This window comes from Daucus carota, chromosome 3 (assembly GCF_001625215.2).
Source record: "Daucus carota subsp. sativus chromosome 3, DH1 v3.0, whole genome shotgun sequence".
NCBI lineage: Eukaryota > Viridiplantae > Streptophyta > Magnoliopsida > Apiales > Apiaceae > Daucus > Daucus carota.
Genome location: NC_030383.2, coordinates 5445875 through 5453588, shown reverse-complemented (window position 1 = coordinate 5453588; position 7714 = coordinate 5445875).

Sequence of the window (7714 nt, the reverse complement as noted above, 5' to 3'; positions counted from 1 at the left end):
TTCTAAAAATGGCCGAAAATCTTTCGCTACGCTCCAAGAGCTCCTGCATCAAACCCCAACTCCAGCAACATCCCACAACTTATCTTTGACATGAAACTTGAATATAAACGCAAGAGGAAATATCAAATAAAATAAAGCTTCCAAACAATGTTCATCTTCCTGATTTCCCAACCTTTCTGTTGGCGGAGATACAATATTTGCCAGCATTTTTTTGTACAGTGAATGCAAGTAACATACTTCATATCATATTCTGTTAATGAATGAATCGTGCCTTTTGAAGGTAGTGTCTAATTTCTCATTGAGCACAGTATCCTGAAAGCTGAAAAACAATTTCCTCAAGACAGTTGCGAGGCTATTAATAATATTACTTGCCTTATAAGATAAATTTGCGACTGATATCGAGCGGAACATGTTCTGGAGTTATTAAAAAAATGCACTGCAACTTACTTACCACTAAAGATCTGCTCATAATACTGCCTCTCGCCTTGAAATATAGCGTCGTAACATTTATAGCCTGCTAGATTCCACATTCTGATTTTTGTGGTTAAGTCTTCGTAGTACAAATTTTGCAAGCCGTCGATGGTCCACCTACCAATACAGAACCTCATATACCTTGCATCCACTGCCGACTTCCTTGAAATTCTGTATATTTATTATATGTGCTCATTGTTTGTTAAATTCTTGAAAAACACAAAATATAATTGAAATTTGTGAAATTTAAACTATTGTTGTGCTATTTCAACTATATATGCACAGTATTATAATACTCCTACATGCCTAATTTTTGGCCCCTGGAACTATACATACCTGAGAGAGTAGTCATCATCAGCGCGTGTTTGAAGTAAATGCAGATTCCCAACATCAGTAGCCGACTCCACAACTTTAGTTGTTGCCAGAAAGAGTATTTTTTTTATCCCTTGCAAGAGACCTGGAGTGGTAAGTATTTGTGACAAAAACATGGCCATACCTTGGATTAAGACAACAAAATCTTAGTATCCAGAAAAGGAAGATCTGAGAGTAAACTTCTTGAACCAAACTCACAATCCTACTCCCAAACTCTTTAAGCAAGCAAGAAAGCACAAAAGAATAAACAGTTGCTACTAAATAGCTGTAAAGAAAGCCTCCCATACGAAAATCAGACATCAAGTGAATAAAGAGCAAACTTATAAGCATGCATGCTAGATGCAAATCATGCTTGAAACATATCAATATAGATGTTGTGGAGACCTTCGTGTCTCTGTATTCCAGAGTCTCCCCTCTATTAAAGGCGATCCATTTTCTACATGCTCAGAAGATCGCGACTCAGCCAACGACCTGCCAACTCCAAACTCTTCGGTTGCAGTCCCAGCCATTCCCACTAAACCCCCTGCAATAAACACCCCTCCAATCTCAGCTACTAAAAAAAACATCAAAAATAAAAACACAAACTTAATTCACATGGTGAAAACATCATACACAACTATCTATTTTCTTAATTCTCAATCTAATACCCAACATTAAAAATCTAACCTTCCATCCGAAAATATCATCAGCATTCAGCTCATTCAAAACAACACATTTCATAAACACAAATCCACAATCACATCAAACAAACATCCAGAACAGAAACACCAATAAACAGAAAGCCAATTCACCAATCACACAAACCCAACAAAATTAAGAACTCATTTACAACAAAAAAACAATAAATTGAAGACACGGAACAAAACCCGCATCAATCAAACAATTAAAAACAGTCCCAATTTCAAGAAAATCAGAAAACCCAATCCCAACAGTCTATTTAGCTGATTCATGAACCAATTTGAATTGCCTGACCCCAATAACAGTAATTTCATGATAGAAACTACACATAAGTGGTAAGAAAAAAATAAAACAACAGATAATTTCCAAGAAATGGGATTGACCTTAACAACAGCCCACCAATCAATCAGAGTTCCAGCCACAACAACTTCGCAACCACCCTGTAAATCTTTCAGCAAGTATGTAAAATCCCAGGTTGCAAGAAACCTTAAAATCCTGTGACAATGTATAATATATAAAATCGAGGCTATTAATAATATTACTTGCCTTATAAGATAAATTTGCGACTGATATCGAGCGGAACATGTTCTGGAGTTATTAAAAAAATGCACTGCAACTTACTTACCACTAAAGATCTGCTCATAATACTGCCTCTCGCCTTGAAATATAGCGTCGTAACATTTATAGCCTGCTAGATTCCACATTCTGATTTTTGTGGTTAAGTCTTCGTAGTACAAATTTTGCAAGCCGTCGATGGTCCACCTACCAATACAGAACCTCATATACCTTGCATCCACTGCCGACTTCCTTGAAATTCTGTATATTTATTATATGTGCTCATTGTTTGTTAAATTCTTGAAAAACACAAAATATAATTGAAATTTGTGAAATTTAAACTATTGTTGTGCTATTTCAACTATATATGCACAGTATTATAATACTCCTACATGCCTAATTTTTGGCCCCTGGAACTATACATACCTGAGAGAGTAGTCATCATCAGCGCGTGTTTGAAGTAAATGCAGATTCCCAACATCAGTAGCCGACTCCACAACTTTAGTTGTTGCCAGAAAGAGTATTTTTTTTATCCCTTGCAAGAGACCTGGAGTGGTAAGTATTTGTGACAAAAACATGGCCATACCTTGGATTAAGACAACAAAATCTTAGTATCCAGAAAAGGAAGATCTGAGAGTAAACTTCTTGAACCAAACTCACAATCCTACTCCCAAACTCTTTAAGCAAGCAAGAAAGCACAAAAGAATAAACAGTTGCTACTAAATAGCTGTAAAGAAAGCCTCCCATACGAAAATCAGACATCAAGTGAATAAAGAGCAAACTTATAAGCATGCATGCTAGATGCAAATCATGCTTGAAACATATCAATATAGATGTTGTGGAGACCTTCGTGTCTCTGTATTCCAGAGTCTCCCCTCTATTAAAGGCGATCCATTTTCTACATGCTCAGAAGATCGCGACTCAGCCAACGACCTGCCAACTCCAAACTCTTCGGTTGCAGTCCCAGCCATTCCCACTAAACCCCCTGCAATAAACACCCCTCCAATCTCAGCTACTAAAAAAAACATCAAAAATAAAAACACAAACTTAATTCACATGGTGAAAACATCATACACAACTATCTATTTTCTTAATTCTCAATCTAATACCCAACATTAAAAATCTAACCTTCCATCCGAAAATATCATCAGCATTCAGCTCATTCAAAACAACACATTTCATAAACACAAATCCACAATCACATCAAACAAACATCCAGAACAGAAACACCAATAAACAGAAAGCCAATTCACCAATCACACAAACCCAACAAAATTAAGAACTCATTTACAACAAAAAAACAATAAATTGAAGACACGGAACAAAACCCGCATCAATCAAACAATTAAAAACAGTCCCAATTTCAAGAAAATCAGAAAACCCAATCCCAACAGTCTATTTAGCTGATTCATGAACCAATTTGAATTGCCTGACCCCAATAACAGTAATTTCATGATAGAAACTACACATAAGTGGTAAGAAAAAAATAAAACAACAGATAATTTCCAAGAAATGGGATTGACCTTAACAACAGCCCACCAATCAATCAGAGTTCCAGCCACAACAACTTCGCAACCACCCTGTAAATCTTTCAGCAAGTATGTAAAATCCCAGGTTGCAAGAAACCTTAAAATCCTGTGACAATGTATAATATATAAAATCGAGGCTATTAATAATATTACTTGCCTTATAAGATAAATTTGCGACTGATATCGAGCGGAACATGTTCTGGAGTTATTAAAAAAATGCACTGCAACTTACTTACCACTAAAGATCTGCTCATAATACTGCCTCTCGCCTTGAAATATAGCGTCGTAACATTTATAGCCTGCTAGATTCCACATTCTGATTTTTGTGGTTAAGTCTTCGTAGTACAAATTTTGCAAGCCGTCGATGGTCCACCTACCAATACAGAACCTCATATACCTTGCATCCACTGCCGACTTCCTTGAAATTCTGTATATTTATTATATGTGCTCATTGTTTGTTAAATTCTTGAAAAACACAAAATATAATTGAAATTTGTGAAATTTAAACTATTGTTGTGCTATTTCAACTATATATGCACAGTATTATAATACTCCTACATGCCTAATTTTTGGCCCCTGGAACTATACATACCTGAGAGAGTAGTCATCATCAGCGCGTGTTTGAAGTAAATGCAGATTCCCAACATCAGTAGCCGACTCCACAACTTTAGTTGTTGCCAGAAAGAGTATTTTTTTTATCCCTTGCAAGAGACCTGGAGTGGTAAGTATTTGTGACAAAAACATGGCCATACCTTGGATTAAGACAACAAAATCTTAGTATCCAGAAAAGGAAGATCTGAGAGTAAACTTCTTGAACCAAACTCACAATCCTACTCCCAAACTCTTTAAGCAAGCAAGAAAGCACAAAAGAATAAACAGTTGCTACTAAATAGCTGTAAAGAAAGCCTCCCATACGAAAATCAGACATCAAGTGAATAAAGAGCAAACTTATAAGCATGCATGCTAGATGCAAATCATGCTTGAAACATATCAATATAGATGTTGTGGAGACCTTCGTGTCTCTGTATTCCAGAGTCTCCCCTCTATTAAAGGCGATCCATTTTCTACATGCTCAGAAGATCGCGACTCAGCCAACGACCTGCCAACTCCAAACTCTTCGGTTGCAGTCCCAGCCATTCCCACTAAACCCCCTGCAATAAACACCCCTCCAATCTCAGCTACTAAAAAAAACATCAAAAATAAAAACACAAACTTAATTCACATGGTGAAAACATCATACACAACTATCTATTTTCTTAATTCTCAATCTAATACCCAACATTAAAAATCTAACCTTCCATCCGAAAATATCATCAGCATTCAGCTCATTCAAAACAACACATTTCATAAACACAAATCCACAATCACATCAAACAAACATCCAGAACAGAAACACCAATAAACAGAAAGCCAATTCACCAATCACACAAACCCAACAAAATTAAGAACTCATTTACAACAAAAAAACAATAAATTGAAGACACGGAACAAAACCCGCATCAATCAAACAATTAAAAACAGTCCCAATTTCAAGAAAATCAGAAAACCCAATCCCAACAGTCTATTTAGCTGATTCATGAACCAATTTGAATTGCCTGACCCCAATAACAGTAATTTCATGATAGAAACTACACATAAGTGGTAAGAAAAAAATAAAACAACAGATAATTTCCAAGAAATGGGATTGACCTTAACAACAGCCCACCAATCAATCAGAGTTCCAGCCACAACAACTTCGCAACCACCCTGTAAATCTTTCAGCAAGTATGTAAAATCCCAGGTTGCAAGAAACCTTAAAATCCTGTGACAATGTATAATATATAAAATCGAGATGAACATTTGGTAAATCACAAAAAGTAAGAGAAGAAATTCGGAAAACTAATACCTGAAGAAGATTGACGACTAAGCCAGAGATGAAGAAGAGAACGCCCACTGGAAGAACAACGCCGTTGCAGCAATCGCTATAGCCAAGCCAGCCCAACAAAGAGGTCCAATAGTGTGTGCGAAGCTAATTTTCGAGAAAGAAATAACCAAGCGAAAAGAAACGATTGCCGGAGGGTTATTTATAACTGCTGCCCGAGGAGATGATGAGGCTTCAGTTACGAAACTGATCAGGCATAAAAAAATAGAGATTAAATAAGAAGAAAAGAGGCAACGGAATAATTGATATATGCTGGAAAGCCTGAGAGGAGAGGATTCAGTCTAAGAGCAAGGAGAAAATAGCCACGTCAGCCGCCCTGGATTTTCCTTTATATAGATATATAGATAATGCCATGAGACGAGCCTTTACGAAATTATTCGAAGATGAAGCGATCAGATGACATGGTTACACTGTTATATTTTAAGGCTAGAAAACAATTTATTGTTTGGTTTATACGTACTCAGCTGCTGCTCAATTTTAGAGCTCTTGTTTCGTATTCTAGCCTAATTGATAAATATATATATTGATATTAGACCTTTGCAGATTAAAAAAAAATTGGTTCTATATTTTATAAATTTACTATTTTTATCATGTCAGAAATTGAAAATCCGTATTTCTTAATTAATAAATGAATCCTTGTCGGCTTATGATTTTAAATTATTTAATTTGTAATTAAATTTATATTAATTATATAATTCTTTCGTACAATTCTAATGTTATTATTCCATGCTTCTACAAATTTCACGGTTTCACCCCTAAATTCTTATTCATTATATAACTGTTTATATATTTATAAGTATTTATGATAATTGTCTGTCAAAAAAATGTATTTATAATAATTGTAACTATTAAAATCGGAGACTTCTGTTACATTTATAAATTATAATCCTATAAAGTCTTTTCTCTTTAATTATTAAAAATTATTTACTCTAAGTATATATGTTGTATTTTTCATATTTTTATATATGTTTTATTGTTACAAATCACAGACTACTCTTGCATGTACAAATGAATTCTAATTAGATTTCACTAAAATTGAATTTTAGAAATATGTAAATTTATATTATAATTATTAATTAAAAATCTCAAACTATTTCCTTGATTTCTGTTAGAAACAGAAATTCTGTCATAAAGTACTCGTTTCTCTAAATTTCATTTGTTTGTTTGATTAGTTATCACTTACTCTCACTTTATCAGTGTGTTTTACTTCATGCTTCTTATCATTTCGATTTCAAGCAAAATTATTGTCACACCATTTGGAGGTGTTTCATGTTTGACATGCCTCAGGCAACACATGTAGGTGGGCCAATGGAAATGGTCGACTGGGGCTATATGGCTTATGTGAAATGGAGGAGGCAGACTTTCAGCGCCATCGATTAAAGCCATCGAAGGGTTCATCTTTCAACATACAGGATTTTACTTATCAAAAAAAAAAAAACATACAGGATTTTGTGTTTATTGTCCCGACCTGGAACTTTTGTTCATTAGAGCAGTTTCTCTAGAAATGGAAGCTTTGAGAGTTAAATTCGGATTTAACATTATTTTTATTAAATTTATTTATATAAATTTTATATTCGTGCCGTGTGGAGTGTCCCAGAGATCTCGACATTTCCAGAAACTGGTAAAAAAAAATTCACATGATTGGGATGTAAAAAAGTATATGCATCTTGATTAGAAATTAAATACAGTCGATTCCCAAAACTAACCGTCACTTCCATTCTTCACCTTCATCCTCTTCATCCACCAAATCTTTTTCGCTCTCCCATCTTCTTCACTATTTATCAGTTTTTTGTTTTTTAATAAAATCGAGTGTTGCTTAAACCTCGAAGATTCCAATCGAGTTTTATTCTCGGACCTGTTTCGGATTTGAGTTTGAGCTTGATTGTTTTATGAATAAATCAGATCTTTTGAAATCAAAAATCCGATTGTGTTTTCTTGTCTAGCCTTTTGGCGCGTGTTGATTTAGTACCCAATTTTTGGGTGATTCTGCGTTGTTATATTTGTGATTGTTATGTCTTTCTGTGTTATCAATGAGAATGATTGGAATGGAGTTTTGGGAGATCTGGCTTATGGCATCATTAATACTTTCGACATGTCTATAACTGACTCCCGGCATGTAGATATCTGGGGTATGTTTGGAACGGTGGCGATCGCATGTGCTCACCTTTCACAAATTATAGTTGTTCAT